Genomic DNA, 21940 nt, shown 5'->3' with positions numbered 1-21940 from the left:
GTTATTTATCATTAGATATCAAAAAGGGAGGAAAAGATGTTTGCTATCCCCGGCAGCACCTGTGTGAGGCGGCGAAAATAAAAGGATAGTAAGGAAGCGGTAGAGGAAATCAAAGAAGAGCGACAGAGAGAAAGGGCAGGGTAGGCAAAAATAAGAAAATAAAGATATATACACTATATATGGTATAATGTACAGTAGAATCGCGACCGCGCCTTTCGCAGTAATGTGGTGGTCACAAAAAAAAATAATAATAATAATAATAGCACAAAATTTGCATCACGTGATATAATAATACCGCGGTAGTATGTGTGCTGCTATGAATGCACACGTTAATGAGTAACACGTCCTCCACCAAAGCGCATAGAAAATGGGGTAATGTGAACGCTCGGTTATGTTAACCTCCGTGATTATGAGAGTGTATATTTGTTTCCTTTGGCCATATGACCACGGTGGACATCAGTAATAAAATGATAATTTTCTTTACTTTAAATAGCAGCAAGTGCTTCCTATCTGTTAAAACTACATGACAAATATCTGACCTAACCGGTTTTCCCGTCTGAACACGATAACTTACTAGCAGACGATATCCCGTCGCAAAACGAACGAAGCCAGAGCCATCCAAAGCTTTAGGCATTCCTGTAGCCAAGAGAGTCTGGGCATAGGCTGCGTTAATGGCGGTGTTTGTGCGCGGTCATGGTGTGCGATGCTCTTGTACGCAAGTATTCATTGTTTCATATCTGCCAGTCACTGCCTGCAGGCAGTTTGTCGCGTGGCATGGAAGCTCCACAATAGCCTATGCGGTATGCGACGACAGGGGAAAGTTTTCGTGAACGTATCGCTTGTGAGAGCATACAAGCCACAAACTACAAAGAATGCTGCGAAAGGCGTGCTGGCATACCAGGAGATGACCGCAAGAGAAGAAATTTTATCATGGAAATGGTGAAGAATTGCCAGGTAAGTGCTGTAACTATGTTTGCATGGGCGTACCTTTTCCTATTCCTGTTTCTTATTGCAATGGCAGTAGGGCTAGCAGTAGCAGTATCAGCAGTTGCGCGTCACTAGAGAGAGGAACAAAACTTTATTGTCGGAAGCTGAGTTACTGGGTTCCCTAGTGGAAGAGCCAAGTAGCCGTCAGCTGGTGGCTCGCTGTTTACGGCGCCTAGTTGTATGTATCGGGACGCACGTTACGTAGCACTGGGGCCAAGTGGCCGTCAGCTGGTGGCTTGCGGCGACTTTTTCAGAGCGGTGCGCACGGCTCCCAGTTGTATGTATGTATACCTATCGGGGTTTGTGCTAAGGCAGCAGTAGGGGGGGGGGGGGGAGGAGGGAGGTTGGAATCTCCAACAATTTACAGCCCACGGCATCATCAGATGTGCCACCAACTTTGCATTTGATGCGGCCATCTTCAGTGAATAGAGGCTTTGTCTGTGTACATTCATATTTCATGGCCTTAATATTTAAATTGCCTACACATCAAAGGGCAGTGAGACATTTCCAGTAATGCTGAGGATGACGCTTAAATCAGTTGCGCAAATTCAAGCAAGGTATCAAACTATTGCAAAGATGCATTCAAAAGACGTATTGCTTCATTGCTTCAAATAGAGTACAGCCTGGTTCACTCCTGTGAATGCGTTCCGAGGTTGCGTCCTGCGAGGGAAAATCAAGAGGTTCACATTCCAAAAAAAAAAAAAGCACCTAGCACGCAGGTGATAAATTCCCATTTTAGTTTTTGATCAATTCCATTTGGCATGCATGGGTTCAAGTCATTGAAAAAAAAACAACAGCAGCAGGATTGGCTGAAAATACATTTTATCCGTGTTGCGTAAACAGACGCTTTGGCAAGAAAAAAGGAAATGCTTGTCCCATAGATGTAAATACCTCAGTATTTTTTCCTAGTGACAATGAAGCAGAAAAAAAAAAAGGAATGGTGCACTTGTAAATTTCGCTGACCTTCCTGTGCTCCACTGTAACCTGGCGCTGACAATCCATGCAGCCGATGGTAATGCAATATTATAAATAATTCAAAGGGATGTAAGCTCTCAATAAGTGTGCTCATGCACGTTAATCTGACTGAAAACTAAGCCGACAGGCGAGAGCACAGTGAGCTGCTGCCAGGGACGTTACTCATGATGGTGAGTTTTTGAGAAAAGAACAGCAGTGAAAACATTGCAAACTCTATTATGTATGAACATCGATAGGCTCCGATCGGAACGAGCTTTCACTGCTCAGCTAATGCGCACGATAGTTACTTTTTTCAATCGATGTTTTGTGTGAGTGCCTGCCACCGCCAGCACCGCGTCGCATCGTTGCCGCCGTTGCTTGTAACCAGCGAATGCCAAATCTTTGGTGAACCTTCAAAGGAGTTTCGAGGGCGTGCTCGAGTGAAATGTGCCGAGCACACCCGCCGCGTCAGGCTCGTGAATGCCAAGAGCTTCCATCCATATTTTTTTCGCTCATTCTGAGGGAAATATATAAAAAAATATTTTTCCACTGACTTCGCTGCTCGAGTAGCATGGTGCTGCCTAGTTTTCGTTCTCATGGCAGCGCAGAATTCAACGAGATATCACCTACGAGAAACCAGCTGTTTAGGCAAGAGTTTGCATGTGCATAGAGGGTAGCTATACTTGCCAAAGCCATTTATGTAGAGAGACGCAAAGTTCCCCGAGGCAGAATAGCCAGAGCCTGTAGCAATGATTACTTTTTTGTAATACTTTGGAGTACTTTGACGAAAGCAAACATGCTGGTTTTGTAGATAGTATAGAAAATACAAAAATATGACAGAACATATATTTACTTATGAGCCCTTTTAGCTGTGAATTAATTGTTCGTCCAATCATCAAACCCCTACCCAGTGATAACACATCCGCTGCCAAAAACGGCCATTGTGTGCCAGCACCCTCAGTGGCCCGAACTCATTTTTCGGGAGCAACTTAAAGCATTAAACACTGGATAATACACAAAACAACCACCAGTTATAGTGTCACTATCTACGTAACCAAGAGGCAGAACAATGTGCTTAACAAGCATTTTGAAGCTCTTTTAAGGCTTTCTCTTTGCTGCAAACAATGTTTTTCATTGTATCTTGCATGCAAGGAGTTGTCAAATGTGGGTCACTTGTAAAAAGTGTTTGGCATTGATGCAGTGCAGTGCATGAAGTAAGCTTGCAAACATCAGCTTCTTGTTAATTACCTATAACGAGGTTGCAAACTCTACTTGACTTGTTTCTGTTTGCATGTGTTCACAGAGAATATTGAATTGGAATTGGATACCCACCTTGCACATGGCGGAAGGGCAGGGAGAAGCAAGAGGTAAGTGCACTGAGGATTGAAACCCCTGTGTTTATCTCTGAATATTGCCTTCGGCATTTGCTGTTATGTAAGAAGTGGTACCTGCAGCAGGCCCAAAGATGAGCTGCTTGGCAGCTGGCTTAGCCATGATGTTGTACAGCTGGAATACCTCTTTTGAAGGGCTTTTGGGGCCCCAGTGTTGAGTTTTACCTGTCTCTAAAGATTAGAAAAACATTGTTACAGGACGGGAAGCTAGTGAAGAAAGAGCATGACCGATGGTGATGGGATGGGATGGTTTTTAATAATGGGAGCAGGCCTGGAGCATGTGCTCATGCCTGTGCCACAGCTCGCTTCATCTTCATTGTTCTTAGCAATATTTAGTGTCGAAAAGAAATTGAAGATGTTGGTTACTTTCCTAAACTTTACTTGCTGCTCATTAATTAGATGTCTGCACATACTCTAACAGTGTGACGCCTTGTGACAAGGCCAATGTTGGGAGCATGCCCAATCCTTCCCTTAAAGCATACCAATTTTCATGCTTCGGGTTGCTTCCTATTGGTCGTCAAGAGTGTGCTTCTAGGTTCTTGTTACACTACTGGCACCCCGCTGATAATTGGCATGGTCAGGTGCGTCTCATGCACATACCCGGGAGCTTTTATGCAATTATGATTATGCTTGCCTTCAGTACTTTTAACCGCATCTTATTAAAAGGCCATATTAGGAAAATAAAACAACAAATGCAGTGCTGTAAACAGCACATTTCTGAAATGGTAATTTACTGTCTCCTTACATTTTAAGGGCCAGGTGAGAACTGTGGTCTTGATTTAGTACTTGGCATCTATATACAAGCAGAAACCATAAGTTAGTGTAACGTTGAGAACAATAGGAAATTCTCTGAACATTGCACCCACATTCCTTTCCCCGCTCTCCCCTTCCGGTTGGTCTGTTTTTCTGTTGTATTCTGTTGTATAACACCCCCGAAAAATATTTCTGGCTAGGCCACTGGTACCAAGAATACTGTCACCAACTTGCCCAAGCTTCCTTATCTACTAATTTGATTCAAATGCCGCAAAAAGCAGTTGTGCCTCTATGAGCCACCACACTCCATGCGTATCAATATGAATGGACACTGCCACAGTTCTCATGAATGTAGTTTTGTAATGGAGCTACATATTAAATGATCTACCAACAAGGAAAATGGTTGGTATTTTTATTGCATCAGTTAAGGGGTCGTCACCAAACATACAGCACCTTAGAGAATCCGGCACCAGGTGTTTGCATAAGTGATAACTCATGGACAGATGCAATTGATATCTTGAGCAAGTATGAGCAATACCCACACAGCTAGTTTTCTATATTTTGTTTTTATCTACAATATTACCCTGATTCATTGGTATTGTGTATAGGTGCTCCCCAGTGCATGCTCAAGTTTGCAACATCTTGTCTGCCTGTGCAAATATAAAGAAGCAGCGACGTGCAGACTGGAACTTTTTGTAAGGAATGCGTTGCATGCAGCAGTGTATTTATGCTAATACACAGTACCGAAGATGTGCATTATCACAATGGTGTGCAAGTGGCCGAGCAAGGGAACAATAGGCACCTGCTCGCACTGGTGAGTCAGCAGAATGCCACTGCTACAACAGGGCCTTGCAGCATGCCCCTGGCAGTCAATAAGCAGCTACTCAGTGACAGAAAAAAAGCATGCTTGTTGGTAACGAAGGACACGCATGGTCCTAGAGCCAGTCTTGTCACCTGGTGTGTTACCATGAGTGTGTGCATGATATGCTGCTGTGGAGTGGTCCAGTAAATTTTGTCCTTGATGGCAGACTTCTGTCCATAACACTTAAGAAGCCAGAAGGTAGACATGGACAGTATCTTTGTACATAGTGTAGGCACATGAAGTAAACATTCCACTGCATGATATTTTCTGCACAGTCTGCTACGCATAAGCATAGGGCTTTTCCTTCACTTCCTTTTATTACCTGTTTATATAGCTTGTGGTCATGGAAGTAAAAATATCATTACCAAGAGTATTTTCTTTTGCATTGCACGGCCAAATAAACCAACAGAAATAGGAAATGAGAGCTTCACTTCTTAATTCCAGTGCTGTAAATAGCGGCTAGTGACTCTATTTGCTAAAAATGCATTTTTAGTGTTTCATTTGAATGGCTGATTTTTGGGGTGCTCAGCTCTTGATCTGAAGTTTTTCTAACTGCATTCAACTTTCTGGTTGGCTGTTAACTATTTGTATAACAATGTTCAAGTAACTGTGTTCTATTTGCTTCTTCTTGCATCCCAGGTTTTTATGTAACCCCCTTACCTAATACTCCAGTTGGAGCCTGTGAGGTATGTGAGTAAAAAAAATACAGTAAACTCTCGTTAACACGAACTCGCTTATCTCGAAAAATCGCTTAAGTTAAAATTTTCCACGTTGCGCTTTCACCTCCCATAGGTACTATGTATTAACTCCCGTTTATCTCGAAGCATTTTTCGGGCATAATGCGGATATGTCGAAATTTTGACCGCAAAGATCGAAGACAGAGGTCATTACTGAAAAGTGATAGGGGCTCCAAGCGAGCGCTTTGTTCTTATATTCAGGGCCGAACGCAGTCACGTTCAAAGAGCGAATACAAAACTCCCGCATACGCAGCCGTTTTTCACCTTGGGAGCAGTCACGTAAGCACCGATCGCATGCGGGGGCTGATGGGTCTTATTGGGCTTGGTTCGGTCAGCTGCCCTCCGCACGTGCATACCGGCAAGAGCAATTTAGTGATTGTGTGGTTCTGTTTGGTCGAGCCATATTCACGAAGCGTTGACTGATTTTTGTTGTGTATGTGGTGTCCGCAACAAAGTTGAATGCAGCAGCGGCGACCAACGGCTTATGCGATGCGTTTAGCAGCTAGAGGACGCTTTTGTCGGGCAGAATGCCAACGTGAAGCGGGCAAGCATTACTCAGTTCTTCCTTCAAAAATCAAAGTTTAGTTTTTCCTGAGAGTTCTTTTCCGTTTATTACAAAAGCTCCCTTAGTGCAGTGGAGCGTTGACGGGCGTGACGGGCCGAGGGCCGCCAAAGAATTCTGCTCGGCGCTGTCGCGCTCAGGTTCTGGGTTTGTAGAAAATTTTGCGTATCACCCAGAAGCAGCTCGCTAGGCAGCCAATCACAGAAGGCTTTGGGCTGCTCAATTTCCGTCCTAGTTTTTTTTTTTTTCGTGAGTGAAGTTGGTTTTCCTAGTCCGATTTGAGCGAAGAACCTGCAGACGCTCACTTCGTCTGATCCGTGCATATATGAGCGCATCGAGACAATTTAGTAAAAGCTTGGTAGGGTAGTAAATGAAAATAAATACACTAGTGTGGGTAGATATTAATGTTCTAGTCATTGCTTCCATTGCAGTGTAGTAGCGCACCGCTGAGCTGCGACCTTTTTTTTTTTTTTACACGCGATGCGTTACAAAAACATTCATCACCATTTTACCATACGTCATACTGTTTAGTGTTGAAAGCTGGATATAGCATAATTGTACTCCCCCTGACTGGCCCAATTGATCTTCATTTCCCCAGCTAGGGAACTGGAGATTGCGGACGCTTTATTAATGTGTGGAGCTATCCACGGTAGCTAAGGAGTTCAGCTCGACTCTGCTCTCCTTGTCTGAGTTTTTCTTCCTGTTTTGACATGTAAACAATGTATATAAAACTTCTTTGCCAGCTCTACCTGCTGCTCCTCGTCCGATGTCTTGTCCGCATGATCACGCTACCCAGAAGCCTTGGCCCCGAACCTGATCGCATCAAGTGGATGGCTGCGGTGTAATGGTCTGCACCTCCAGTCCTGACTCTGGTACAGTAAGTGCACGGTCCTTCTCTTGGAACATCGCCAGGTTTTACAACTTGTAGATATTTGTAAGCTTCGGCAAATGAAGGGTGGTTTTAGAGGCAGATTGGTTTCCTTTAACCACATAGTGCAGGGACTTGCCATTGCTGCAGTAGTCATGGGCTGAAAAAAGTTGCACAAACTGGAGCTGGTTTTAATCTTTGGGGAATTGGGCATTGACTTTGGGTCCATCCGCAGAAAACCAGAACTGATTAGGGCAATTGAAGGCATCGGTGCGGACGCGGAGGAGATAACAGAACGTTGGGAGCTTATTCAAGAAAAGTTAAAGAAGGCTGAGGAACAGGAGAAGCTCAAAAAGAATTTTAAAGACGAATAGAATGAAAAAGGGATCGAGAAAAAAACAGCTTGATCTGCAGTTAGCACAGGCAGAACACACTGGGAGACACACACCAAGCTCCGTTGTGAGTCAGGAAGCATCAAGTGTTAAAATAAAAACCTCTTGCTACCGTACAAACTAGGAGAAGACATAGGGCTTTTTCTCGTAAAGTTTGAGTGGGCGTGTGAAAATGTTGAGTTATCATCCGAGTTTTGGCCCCATAAACTGCTGACCATCCTCCCATGTGAGGCAGCCCAAGTGCTTGCTCGGCTGACAAAAGAAGGAGCGGCCGACTAAGCTAAAGCAAAGGCAGCGCTTCTCAAAAAGTACCGCCTATCCCTCAGATGCGTTTTGCCGCCGGTTCAGGGAAACCAGGTAACAACGTAATCAGTCGTTTCCGCATTTCGCTTACAGTCTGAAGGCAGACCTGACAGAATGGTAAAAGAGGAGAACAGGCTTTCGGAACTCATGACAAAGTATTAGAAGTGGTCTGCCTGGAACAATTCTATAGCTGTCTAGGAGCAGAAACGTGTGTGTGGGTGCAAGACAGGCCGGGAAATAAAAGCTTAGAACGTGCAGCAGAGCTGGCCGAAGAATGTCATGCTAGGTGGGAAACAGAGTGATCGCGTTCTCGAGGAAACCCTAAAGCAAACTAAAAGTTTCTGCGAACCCAGACAGGAAACCTAGCAAGCGGCACCTTGGAGCGAGACGAAAGCCACAGGTCAGAGTCGAGTAACCACCCTAAGTGACAGCCGACAAAGGCAAGGAAACCGAGAGAAAAATCAGTCTGTGTCCAATGCAACGAGCCCGTTCACTTTGCCAACACATGCAGGAAGTTGAAGGTTTTGTTCTCTTTGGCAGATATGAAAAAAACATGCGCCTGCTGGAGCCATGCCTAAAAGATGCAGGTTAATGGGAAGCATTGTTGGGTTCTGAGAAATTCCGCGGCCATCATGGACGTAATCCACCCCACATACTTGAAGGCAGCTGGCTTAACGGGGGATTGTGCATGTATTAAACAGGTTCCCGTAAAGAATAGCGCATGTGTGCCGGTCGCACGTGTCAGAATAGGCCTATTTGGCATTCTGGAAATCGAGGCAGCGGTATCACGGAACCTGCGAGAGCAGTTTCCATACCTCTTTTCGAACAGGTCAGAGCAGATGCTGCAGGAGGAAGGTCATAGCTTTGGTGACTGAGCCGTCCAAGCGCTCACTTGATTGAAAGCCCGCGAAACTGCAGCTGAACTAAGCCGAAAGAAGAATGAGCTTTCTCTCGTGATGGGCCAGGCATTGGTGGCTCAGGTCAGTGACAGAGAGGACTTAGAAGGCAGGGAATCGGGCACCGTGTCGAATCAAGGGAGATAGCGTCTATTGTAGTGCAGCCACGTGTGGAACCTTTGTTAGCTCTGGCAAAAGTCGATAGACGATAGCAGCCGAGCCGTAAAAGACATGGTAAAAATGAAGATAAATACAAAAAACATTTGTGGCGAACTTCCTTCCTCCCAAGTGTGGCACAGCTTCACAAAGGCCAACCTAGAACACCCCAAGCTAGGGTCATCATCATCATCATCAGCCTGATTATACCCACTGCAGGGCGAAGGCCTCTCCCATATTTCTCTACTTAACCCGGTTCTGTGCTAGCTGCATCCACTTGACCCCTGCGAACTTCTTAATCTCATCCGCCCACCTAACTTTCTGCCGCCCCCTGCGACGCTTTCCTTCCCTTGGACGGCTAGGGTGGCTGCGGGAAAAAAAAAAAAAAGCTGCGGGGAATTGAGCGGCCGAGAAGGATAGAATGAGTATGGGAGAAGAATAGGAATTAATGAACATACTGTAGGCGTGAGGTGCACGTCATAGCCATCGTAAAAAATTTGAAACCGAAGCAGCAATCTACGTATTCTAAATGTATAGGAAATCATTTGGGAGTAGAAAAGAGCAACTTAATAAGATGTGCATGGTTCTTAAATGAACAATATGTATACAAATGGACGGTTGAATAGTCACAGTAATGGAGTGTTGTGCTAGAATTCTTTACAGCCGTGACCTCAATAAATATTACTCATATTGCTCTTTGCTTTAAGCTCTGGCATTGACAACTCTATCCAAAGAACCGACTGGTAGTGACAGGTTGTTTATGGCTGTTGATGAAAACATAGGCCATCATGATATTATTGCAAGCATATTTGCTCCTTTTTGTACTTTGTTTATTACAAGCAAAACTTAATTTTGGTCCCTATTACTAGGGACGCTGCACCTCTTACAACACCCACTGTTCAGTCGCTTTCATTTAAGGCACAAAAGCGCCACTGCTGCTCGGTACCTTGGATGAGGTTTTCAATGGGGTTACCTCTGATATGCACCTTTAAACATGCCTTAATTTTATTTCCTATTCTTATAGACACATGACCTCTTGCTATTGCTTTGTTCAGTAAGCGATCATCTTTCATTGCTTCAATTTCTATTTCTCCAACACTTTCTTGTTGCTCCGGGTGTGATCATTTGATTTCATTCTTCAAATCATATTGGTTTATCACATGTGAAGGATTTAGCCTATACATAGATGCTTTTTTTTTTTTTAGATGCGCATCGGGAGTGTTTTCTACATAGAAATGAATCGATTGAGTTGTATGACTGGCGCGAAAACCGACAGTTTGGCACCCCCAAAAGATCTGTGTCCTGTGGTTGGAAGGGGGTTAAAGAGGAGGATAATCAGCGGAAAAGCCTGCCTAACAAAAGGTAGCACTGCATCACTGTAACTGCTGCATGCACCTTTAAACGTGCCTTATATTTGTTGCCTATTCTTATAGACGGTGGACCTCTTGCTATTGTTGCAGTAGGCAACCGCCTTTCATTGCTTTAATTCCTATCTCTCCACTACTTTCTTGTTGTTTTGAGTGTCATCATTCGATTTCATTGTTCAAGTCATATTTTATCAGGGGTGAATGATTTCGCCTACACATACATGCTGTCATTTTTTTTAGGTGCGCATCGAGAGTGTTGTCTACGTAGAAATGAATCGATTGAGTTGTATCACTGATGCGAAAACAAACAGTTCGCTACCCCCAGAAGATTTGTGTCCTGTGTTTAGAAGGGGAATAAAGAAGAGGATAATCAGTGGAAAAGCCTGCTTAAAAACTTACAAAGATGGTGCAAAAGGGAAATGCTGATCAGGCTGAGTGTCTGATTACTTTTGTTATCCCACTTCACTTGCTAGGTGATGTGACTGTATATGAAGTACCTTAGTGTATTTTGTGGTATACTCGCTGAAAATTGTGTAGACACTAAATTTTTCCTCGTTCGATTATTTTGAGTGATGCACGAATTGGAATAAAATGGAGTCATCCACACATCTAATGCCCATAGACATTAGATGCGTAGATGAGCTCATTTATTGTGTTCCGATGTAAACATGCCATAGTTTGTCGAATATATTAATACGCTAAAGTCGACTTTTTTACTGTTAAATGGAGTAATACATATGCTCTATATCATAGCATTATTTGCCTATAGTTTGTAACTGCTCTTTCTTAAATTGTATTTTACAGAGTATGCATGTGTCATCTCGTACGTCTATTTAGCTAGCAAACAATTTGCAATCGAATCCCTTTTGTGATGTTGTTTCAGCTACAAATAACTAATAACAGTTGTGACAATATAGGTGGCTTTAGGTATAACGCGTAGAAAGTGTCGGCTGTCACTTTCTAATAATTTCTGTGATTATCTAAGTAAACATAAAAAAAAAGACGTAAAAGTGCCATCCCTAACGCTTTCCTCGGCCTCGCCAACTGTTGGCTTCTTTCTTTTATATAATTTTGAAGGTCATTTTTCAATGTGTAATTTTTTTATAATTATAATCATAAGCAAATCGCTTTCCATCATAATAATTTTGGTGGCGTTACAGAGAACACACATACCAGCATAGAGCTCCAGATTCTGCCTTAAATTAACAGTATAACCTGCGTAATAAACACAGAATGTTTTAGTGCAAATAACATAACGCATTACGCCAGTATGTGAGGTTGAAAATAACGTTCTTGTAGCGCGTTGCTCCTGAAGCAAAGTTTACGATTTTTTACTAAATCAACTGAATCAATGAAACAAGCTTTTAATACTTCTTATACAAATAAAAGTTACATTGATTTGGTGAGTAAAAAACAATGGATGACAAAAATTAGTGCGTAAGCAGCAGGCCTCCAAACGTGCAACTTTTTGAGATCACAAAAAACTGTGTTTTCTTAAGTGATAGGTGTGTTCTTTTTTTGTTTTTTTTTTCGGGAAAACTACGTCGCATCTTGCAAACCTAAGGGTCTTTCCTTTGTGTCGAGACATTAGCCCACGACATAGGAAAATTTAATTAAAATAAAATGTTGATGGCACCACAATTACTGTTCCTGTCCGAAGACATGCATACTTGTTTTCATTTCGTCTCTTTAAACAGGCTCGTTTAGGCAATGCGGTGAATAAAAATATCGCATATATTAAAGATTTCTGCGCTACGCGTTATACCTAAAGCCACCTATATTGTCACAACTGTTATAGTTATTTGTAGCTGAAACAACATCACAAAAGGGATTCGATTGCAAATTGTTCGCAAGTTAAATAGACGTACGAGATGACACATGCATACTCTTTAGAATACAATTTAAGAAAGAGCAGTTACAAACTATAGGCAAATAATGCTATGATATAGAGCATATGTACTACTCCATTTAACAGTAAAAAAGTCGACTTTAGCATATTAATATATTCGACAAACTATGGCATGTTTACATCGGAACACAATAAATGAGCTCATCTACGCATCTAATGTCTATGGGCATTAGATGTGTGGGCATTGATGTGTGGATGACTCCGTTTTATTCCAATTCGTGCATCACTCAAACTAATCGAACGAGGAAAAATTTAGTGTCTACACAATTTTCAGCGAGTATACCACAAAATACACTAAGGTACTTCATATACAGTCACATCACCTAGCAAGTGTAGTGGGATAACAGAAGTAATCAGACACTCACCCTGATCAGCATTTCACTTTTGCACCATCTTTGTAAGTTTTTAAGCAAACTTTTCCACTGATTATCCTCTTCTTTATTCCCCTTCTAACCACAGGATACAAATCTTCTGGGGGTAGCGAACTGTTTGTTTTCGCATCAGTGATACAACTCAATCGATCCATTTCTACGTAGACAACACTCTCGATGCGCACCTAAAAAAAATGACAGCATGTATGTGTAGGCGAAATCATTCACCCGTGATAAAGTATGACTTGAACAATAAAATCGAATGATCACACTCAAAACAACAAGAAAGTAGTGGAGAGATAGGAATTAAAGCAATGAAAGGCGGTTGCCTACTGCAACAATAGCAAGAGGTCCACCGTCTAAGAATAGGCAATAAATATAAGGCACATTTAAAGGTGCATGCAGCAGTTACAGTGGTGCAGTGCTACCTTTTGTTAGGCAGGCTTTTCCGCTGATTACCCTCTTCTTTATTCCCCTTCCAACCACAGGACACAGATCTTTTGGGGGTGCCAAACTGTCTGTTTTCGCGCCAGTCATACAACTCAATCGATTCATTTCTATGTAGAAAACACTCCCGATGCGCATTTAAAAAAAAAAAAAAGGATCTATGTATAGGCTAAATCCTTCACATGTGATAAACCAATATGATTTGAAGAATGAAATCAAATGATCACACCAGGAGCAACAAGAAAGTGGTAGAGAGATAGAAATTGAAGCAATGAAAGACGATTGCTTACTGAACAAAGCAATAGCAAGAGGTCATGTGTCTATAAGAATAGGAAATAAAATTAAGGCACGTTTAAAGGTGCATGCAACAGTTACAGTGATGCAGTGTTACCTTTTTTTTTTTTCACTGCAGTGGTTGGTATAAATATTACAGCAGTGGCGCGTTTGTGCCTTAAATGATAGCGACTGAACAGTGGGTGTTGTAAGAGGTGCAGCGTCCCTAGGAATAGGGACCAAATTTAAGTTTTGCTTGTAATAAACAAGTACAAAAAGGAGCAAATATGCTTGCAATAATATCATGATGGCCTATGTTTTCATCAACAGCCATAAACAACCTGTCACTACCAGTCGGTTCTTTGGATAGAGTTGTCAATGCCAGAGCTTAAAGCAAAGAGCAATATGAGTAATATTTATTGCGGTCACGGCTGTAAAGAATTCTAGCACAACACTCCATTACTGTGACTATTCAACCGTCCATTTGTATACATATTGTTCATTTAAGAACCATGCACATCTTATTAAGTTGCTCTTTTCTACTCCCAAATGATTTCCTATAGAATTAGAATACGTAGATTGCTGCTTCGGTTTCAAAATTTTTGTACGATGGCTATGACGTGCACTTCATGCCTACAGTATGTTCATTAATTCCTATTCTTCTCCTATACTCATTCTATCCTTCTCGGCCGCTCAATCCCCCGCAGCATTCTTCTTTTTTTTTCCCGCAGCCACCCTAGCTTGGGGCGTTCTAGGTTGGCCTTTGTGAAGCTGTGCCACACTTGGGAGGAAGGATGTTCGCCACAAATGTTTTTTTGTATTTATCTTCATTTTTACCATGTCTTTTACGGCTCGGCTGCTATCGTCTATCGAATTTTGCCAGAGCTAACAAAGGTTCCACACGTGGCTGCACTACAATAGACGCTATCTCCCTTGATTCATTCGGGGACACGGTGCCCGATTCCCTGCCTTCTAAGTCCTCTCTGTCACTGACCTGAGCCACTTCGCCAGAACCTGACACTACCTTGGTTTGCTACTGCCTGGCCTATTGCGAGAGAAAGCTCATTCTTCTTTCGGCTTAGTTCAGCTGAAATTTCGCGGGCTTTCAATCAAGTGAGCGCTTGGACGGCTCGGTCACCGAAGCTACGACCTTCCTCCTGCAACATCTGTTCTAGAGGTACGGAAACTGCTCTCGCAGGTTCCGTGATACCACTGCCTCTATTTCCAGAATGCCAAATGGGCCTTATCTGACACGTGTGACCGGCACACATGCGCTATTCTTTACCGAAACCTGTTTAATACATGCATAATCCCCCGTTAAGTCAGCTGCCTTTACGTATGTGGGGTGGATTACGTCCATGACAGCCGCGGAATCTCTCAGAACCCGGCAATGCTTCCCATTAACCTGCATCTTTTAGGTATGGCTCTAGCTGGCGCATGTTTTTTTCATCTGCCAAAGAAAACAAAACCTTCAACTTCCTGCATGTGTTGGCAAAGTGAACGGGCTCGTTGCATCGGAAACAGACAGATTTTTCTCTCGGTTTCCTTCCCTTTGTCGGCTGTCACTTTAGGGCAGCTACTCGACTCTGCCCTGTGGCTTTCGTCTCGCTCCAAGGTGCCGCTTGCTAGGTTTCCAGTCTGGGTTCGCAGAAACTTAGTTTGCTTTAGGGTTTCCCCGAGAATGCGATCACTCTGTTTCCCACCTAGCATGACATTCTTCGGCCAGCTCTGCTGCACATTCTAAGCTTTTATTTCCCGGCCTGTCTTGCACCCACACACACGTTTCTGCTCTTAGACAGCTATAGAATTGTTCCAGGCAGATCACTTCTAATATTTTGTCATGAGTTCCGAAAGCCTGTTCTCTTTTACCATTCTGTCAGGTCTGCCTTCAGATTGTAAGCGAAATGTGGAAACGACTGATTACATTGTTACCTGGTTTCCCTGAACCGGCGGCAAAACGCATCTGAGGGATAGGCGGTACTTTTTGAGAAGCGCTGCCTTTGCTTTAGCTTAGTCGGCCGCTCCTTCTTTTGTCAGCCGAGCAAGCACTTGGACTGCCTCACATGGGAGGATGGTCAGCAGTTTCTGGGGCCAAAACTCGGATTATAACTCAACATTTTCACACGCCCACTCAAACTTTACGAGAAAAAGCCCATGTCTTCTCCTAGTTTGTACGGTAGCAAGAGGTTTTTATTTTAACACTTGATGCTTCCTGACTCACAACGGAGCTTGGTGTGTGTCTCCCAGTGTGTTCTGCCTGTGCTAACAGCAGATCAAGCTGTTTTTTTTCTTTTTTTTTTCGGCGTTCCTGTTGGTCTTTCTGATAATCTTTGTCACCTGTTTTTGTTATTGCGGTCGAAGGGAGGATTACAAACACGTGCCGTGTTTGTCTGGGGCACGAGCGTATTTGCATTGTGTGGTTGATTTCAATTTGTGGTTGATATGTTTATTTTGTGTGTTTGTGCACTCCGATAGTCTTAGGACTCTTTCGAACAGGCTGCTTTTATATATTTTTGGATAGCCTGATGAATTGCTATTATTTGTTTACTGGCTGATTATACTGTGAGGTTTTCTTGTCTGTGACCAATACCGCTGGTGATCTGAGTGCTCCACGTGGATGACTTTGTGATAGGCCTTTGTGATACGGTTTTGGTGATTCATAAATATGAAAGGGTTTGAGCGAATAAACATCAGTTGAAAGTTGGCGCCTGTCCTGTTATTTTGGTGTTCCTTCCTTGTCCTCGTCGCTTTCGCGCCGTCTTCATAATCCACTTCATCCCTCTTTCATTCTATTCGTCTTTAAAATTCTTTTTAAGCTTCTCCTGTTCCTCAGCCTTCTTTAACTCTTCTTGAATAAGCTCCCAACGTTCTGTTATCTCCTTCGCGTCCGCACCGATGCCTTCAATTGCCCTAATCAGTTCTGGTTTTCTGCGGATGGACCCACAGTCAATGCCCAATTCCCCAAAGATTAAAACCAGCTCCTGTTTGTGCAACTTTTTTCATTCCATGACTACTGCAGCAATGGCAAGTCCCTGCACTATGTGGTTAAAGGAAACCAATCTGCCTCTAAAACCACCCTTCATTTGCCGAAGCTTACAAATGTCTACAAGTTGTAAAACCTGGCAATGTTCCAAGAGAAGGACCGTGCACTTACTGTACCAGAGTCAGGACTGGAGGTGCAGACCATTACACCGCAGCCATCCACTTGATGCGATCAGGTTCGGGGCCAAGGCTTCTGGGTAGCGTGATCAGGCGGACAAGACATCGGACGAGGAGCAGCAGGTAGAGCTGGCAAAGAAGTTTTATATACATTGTTTACATGTCAAAACAGGAAGAAAAACTCAGACAAGGAGAGCAGAGCCGAGCTGAACTCCTTAGCTACCGTGGATAGCTCCACACATTTATAAAGCGTCCGCAATCTCCAGTTCCCTAGCTGGGAAAATGAAGGTCAATTGGGCCAGTCAGGGGGAGTACAATTATGCTATATCCAGCTTTCAACACTAAACAGCATAACGTATGGTAAAACGGTGATGAATGTTTCTGTAACGCATCGCGTGTAAAAAAAAAAAAAAGGGTCACAGCTCAGCGGTGTGCTACTACACTGCGATGGAAGCAATGACTTCCTCTTGCTCCTTTAGAAAATTAATATCTACCCACACTAGCATATTTATTTTTCTTTACTACCCTACCAAGCTTTTACTAAATTGTCTCGATGCGCTCATATATGCACGGATCAGACGAAGTGAGTGTCTGCAGGTTCTTCGCTCAAATCGGACTAGCAATACCAACTTCGCTCACGAAAAAAAAAAATAAATAACTAGGACGGCGAGCTGCTTCTGGGTGATATGCAAAATTTTCTACAAACCCAGAACCTGAGCGCGACAGCGCCGAGCGGAATGCTTTGGCGGCCCTCGGCCCGTCGCGCCCGTTAACGCTCCACTGCACTAAGGGAGCTTGTGTAATAAACGGAAAAGATCTCCAGGAAACACTAAACTTTGATTTTTGAAGGAAGAACTGGGTAATGCTTGCCTGCTTCGCGTTGGCATTCTGCCCGACAAAAGCGTCCGCTAGCTTCTAAACGCATCGCATAAGCCGTTGGTCGCCGCTGCTGCATTCAACTTTGTTGCGGACACCACGTACACAACAAAAATCAGTCAACGCTTCGTGAATATGGTGAGACAAAACAGAACCACACAATCACTAAATTGCTCTTGCCCCGGTATGCACATGTGGAGGGCAGCTGACCGAACCACGCCCAATAAGACCCATCAGCCCCCGCGTTCGATCGGTGCTTACGTGACTGCTCGCAGAAATTATTAATGTAATCTGATTAGGGGAAAGATAATTAAACACAAAGTAGAAGAAAAAATGTGGCGATGGTGGGAACCGAACCCACGACCCCGGAATATCGTGATTATCCAAGTAAACATTAAAAAAAAAAGACATAAAAGTGCCATCCCCAACGCTTTCCTCGGCCTCGCCGACTGTTGGCTTCTTTTCTTCATGTATTATAACGAGCACCCACATTTCCCCTTAATGGATCTGCTTGTAGCGTACGGGGGTCTCGGTTCTGGCAGTCTTGAAGCCATAGGTAGCGTAAGAGGGTTCTAGCACAGCTTTCGCCCTCGCTCTTGATTGATCACGTTCTACGTGACGCTGGCGGTAACAAAGGACGTTCCACGTCCGCCGCTTTGGTTGAGGGTGGCACTGGTGAACACTCTCAAGGTTCGTATACGGACAACATAAATATCCAAGAAAATAGCAGGGGGGACAGCGGCTGATGTAGCTCAGTTGGAAGAGCACCGGACGCGATATTCGGAGGTCGTGGGTTCGGTTCCCACCATCAGCACGTTTTTTTCTTCTACTTTGTGTTTAATTATCTTTCCCCTAATCAAATTACATTAATAATTTCTGTGATTATCCAAGTAAACGTTAAAAAAAAAAAAAAACTACCGTCCCCAACGCTTTCCTCGGCCTCGCCGACTGTTGGCTTCTTTCATGTTTATAACGAGCACCCTCATTTCCCCTTCAAATTTATAGTATTGTTAGTTATGGTCAAAGCTGAGGAATGGAATACAATATTAATAAACTTGATTGAATACTACTGCACCTAGCAATAAAAAAGTGCAGGACAGAGAAAAAGTTCAGTTCACTTGCGTTCTGTCATGAAATTGACAGAAATAGCGAATTAATTCCATTTTAAGCTATATTAAGTCTTTGCCGACAAGCAGAAAAAGGGTTTATAAGCTCTGACAAGGCTTTAAATTTTACTTAAGGTAAAATGTAACTAAATTCAGCAAATACTAAATTGAAGATTTGATGCGTACTCCATAAGGGGGAGCCATATAACACATCTATAGAATAAAAACAGGCATTTTTATGTTTCTAATATTACATTTTGCAGAATTGAATATATTTACTGACTCGTATTAACAAAGTACTTCGCATTGTTTCCAGAGATCTTGATTCAAATCGATTTGCGGCAGTTTCTTCAATTCTAATCAGTTTTCCTTATTTTACCATTTTTTAAAATTTTGCCCGATTTCAATATAATATGCAGAAGAAAAAACATCTAGAGCTTGAAATTTTTTAGAAATAAAGAATGGAACCTAAATAATTTAGAGATAGTTTCAATGCCACAATATTATTGGATCTTGCAAGAATGCAGGCTGAATTTGGCCATTATCAGGACAAGCACTCGGTTTAATATTCAACGTTATATTTTTAAACAATATAACGCAACACATTTTAGTCTGTGATACTTTTGAGGCACTGAAGATTCTTGACCGGGATTTGAATGAAAATCGAAGATGATCCTTTTTTTATTTGCAGCATATTTACCCTTTACTGCTGTTTTCGAATTTTGGGCAATTTTGATGAGTTGAGAACACACCTAGCGGTCTGGAGCTCCAAAAATTGCTTGGAATTAAGAACATGCGTTAGGAAGTGAAAACATATTTAGTGCAACCAACCTAAGCATCATATTGCAGCATATAAGATTAAAAATGTATATTTTTGCAGCCCATTTCTCTTGAAGCAAAGTTTCCGATTTTTTAATAACTCAACTGCAAAAACAAAATGATTTCTAATAGTGTTTGTAAATGTAAAACTTGCATATATTTAGTGAGTAAAACATAGTAGATGACAAAATCGTGGTATCCAAACTTGCAACATTTTGAAATGGCAAAAACAGCGTTTAATTTCTACCTCTAAAGATATACCGCACAATTTTTTTGTTTTGAAGGAAACTACGCTGTATCTTGCAAAGCTAAGGTTAATTCCTTTGTTTGTAGATATTTGCCCATCACATACAAAAATTTAATTGGAAACTAAAGATGGTCACGGGACCTCGATTATAATTCTTATCTAAGGCACCCATATATACGCTGTGGGAAAGCGACTATCAAGGGCTTATTTTTAAAATTACAATTTCGAACGGTTGTGCCGTCTAAGAAAATTTGAAAGCTAGGCGCACCTTCAGTGTCTCCAGCCCTCACTTTCTGTTACAGCTGCACTTGCGAAGCTGAATTAATACGTTGAGTGCTTTATTTTAGCCACGTATATTGCGCTGTTACGTGTCAATTTTAGAGAAAGGCCGCAGTAACGCGATTCTCGTAGTATTTGTAAGTGAAATCTGTAAAGCTTACAAATCTACCCATTAATATGCTCTCATGCAGGTTTTATGCAAGGTACATTACACCTGCTGTGCCCGATAGCTTGAGACAAGGCTTAGAAATAAACCATTGGAAACAGGTGATGGAAACCGGTGGCGCATTGCTGGCAGCCACTTTGCACAGTGCAGTAAATTTTTATTTTGTACATAGGAAAGTGAGGTTATTCGCTCCAAGTACTAAATATTCACTTTAGAAAATAAATAGGACTGACAGAGTCGGTGAGCACATTCGGAAACCCGTTTCAATATTTGCGGTTAGAAACCTCATGTGTACCTTTTTTTCCGTCTGCAGAAAAATTCCGGGTTATGTAGATACCGAAACCGTTACCAGCCCATTCGCACACCTCAATTGCACTGCTCTCAACATGATTTTGAGTGGACGAAACAACCTGCCGCTATGATGGCTGGCCCCATGCATGAGTAAGGGTGATATGCGGGTAATGGTTGCTTCACGTCGGCGCTTTGGCGCACATGAAGGCGCGAGTTACAGTGAGTGTGTTTAACTTTGCAATGCGGATAATGACTACAAAGCGGTAAGGATATAAATGAGTGGAACATTATTTTTAAGCTGTAAAATACAAATACGGTCTTGTTGAATGGTTGTGCTGGCGCGCACAAAGAAACCATAGGCAACTTATAGGTCTAACGCTACACAGGGCTGTCGAGCCAAGCCAAGGCCGCAATTGTATTGTCCGGCAATCTGATTTTGTATTTTCGGGGTTTCCTATTGTACTGGGGAACAAAATGCAGACGTGAGGGTTCTTTATCGCAAATAATGAAACGTGGTTTGTGCCGGTACTCTTCAAAGTAGCAACACCATTTAATGTGTAAGTCATTAATCAGTAATTTAGGTAAATAATGTCAAGGATTCGAAACAAAACCTTTTCTGTGGCGCTCAAGGTAGCTTCCAGCGATATATATGTATCTGATTTCCTTCCCCTGCCTCGGAAATGTCTTTTTTTTCCCCTTGGATCAAATTTGCTTACACAAGCAGTATATGTGTAAAAATATATCCGATGACTACATCACCACTGATCCCACTGAAGGTCCTTATAATTGCTTGAGTGACTGCCTTTTATCACTTAAACAGGCTAGAAAATTCACATGAATACGGAATGAAGGCTGATATTTTCTTTCGTAATTTTCTAGGATGCCTGAGGAGAGGCAGCATGTACCTGAGTGACGTCCTCTCCAGGAAGACAGCGGCAGCAATCAAGCAATGGCTCGTAACAGTGAAGTAATGGGACGGCAGGCACAACGAGCAGGGAACCGTGACATCTTTAACTCAGCCTAGAAGCTGAATGCCAGAATAAATTGCTGTGAAGCCTCACAAACTTAGTAAGCTGTAAGTGCCATTTTTTATTAGGAGGGCTTTGAGCCTTTCGAATATTTAAGAAAGACCAATAAAAAGTGCTGTTTAAACCTACATTTGTCGATGTGCAGGCTTTTTTAAGCTACATATACGTATGGGTTGCTTTTCACCTGCCCGGAGAACCGCATTGCTGATGCCACAAAGAGCCCGCTTGGAGGAGAAGATGCGCATCTCAAAATGCTGCCGCAGCGCTAATTTTCAGCAACAATAGCACTGCAGACGTTTTAATGGGTAAACAATAGGCCATGGATTAGTAGATCACTAATTACACATGGATAGGCCACCGGGCAGCGTGTACTGCCGAAGTAGTTTGGCCATGTGTGGGTAAGCCATCGCCCATGCCTGATCCTAGTGCAGCAGTAGGCTGGCGAAGTCGGCAATACTCGTTGGCCCGAGGTCTACTGCCGATGGTAGATAAACCACCGGCCAGCGAGTACCACCGATGTGGTTGGGCCATGTGTGGGTAAGCCATGGCCCATGCATGACCCAAGCGCGGCAGTAGGCTGGCCAAGTCGGCAAGCCATGGCCCATGCAGGACCCTAGCGCGGCGGTAGGCTGGCCAAGTCGGCCATACTCGTCGGCCCGAGGTTGATTGCCGATGATCGGCCATTCTTAGGCCATTGTCAATCCCCGACCTCGGGCGGAGGTTGGTCGCCTAGGTTGGCCC

General features: G+C 43.0%; 1 long non-coding RNA gene across 1 annotated transcript; it reads left to right on the top strand.

Moving 5' to 3' along the window:
* Positions 1 to 3137: 3137 nt before the first annotated feature.
* Positions 3138 to 21239, top strand: LOC146183073 (uncharacterized). Its single transcript, XR_014708457.1, has 2 exons — positions 3138 to 3308; positions 21051 to 21239. It is a non-coding gene; the product is annotated as an uncharacterized LOC146183073 (long non-coding RNA).
* Positions 21240 to 21940: the final 701 nt, after the last annotated feature.

The sequence above is a fragment of the Amblyomma maculatum genome, chromosome 7 (assembly GCF_055883805.1).
Source record: "Amblyomma maculatum isolate TAMU_Amacu chromosome 7, ASM5588380v1, whole genome shotgun sequence".
Taxonomy (NCBI): Eukaryota; Metazoa; Arthropoda; class Arachnida; order Ixodida; family Ixodidae; genus Amblyomma; species Amblyomma maculatum.
Note: the sequence above shows the minus strand (reverse complement) of the source record. Positions and strands in the feature narration are given on the sequence as shown.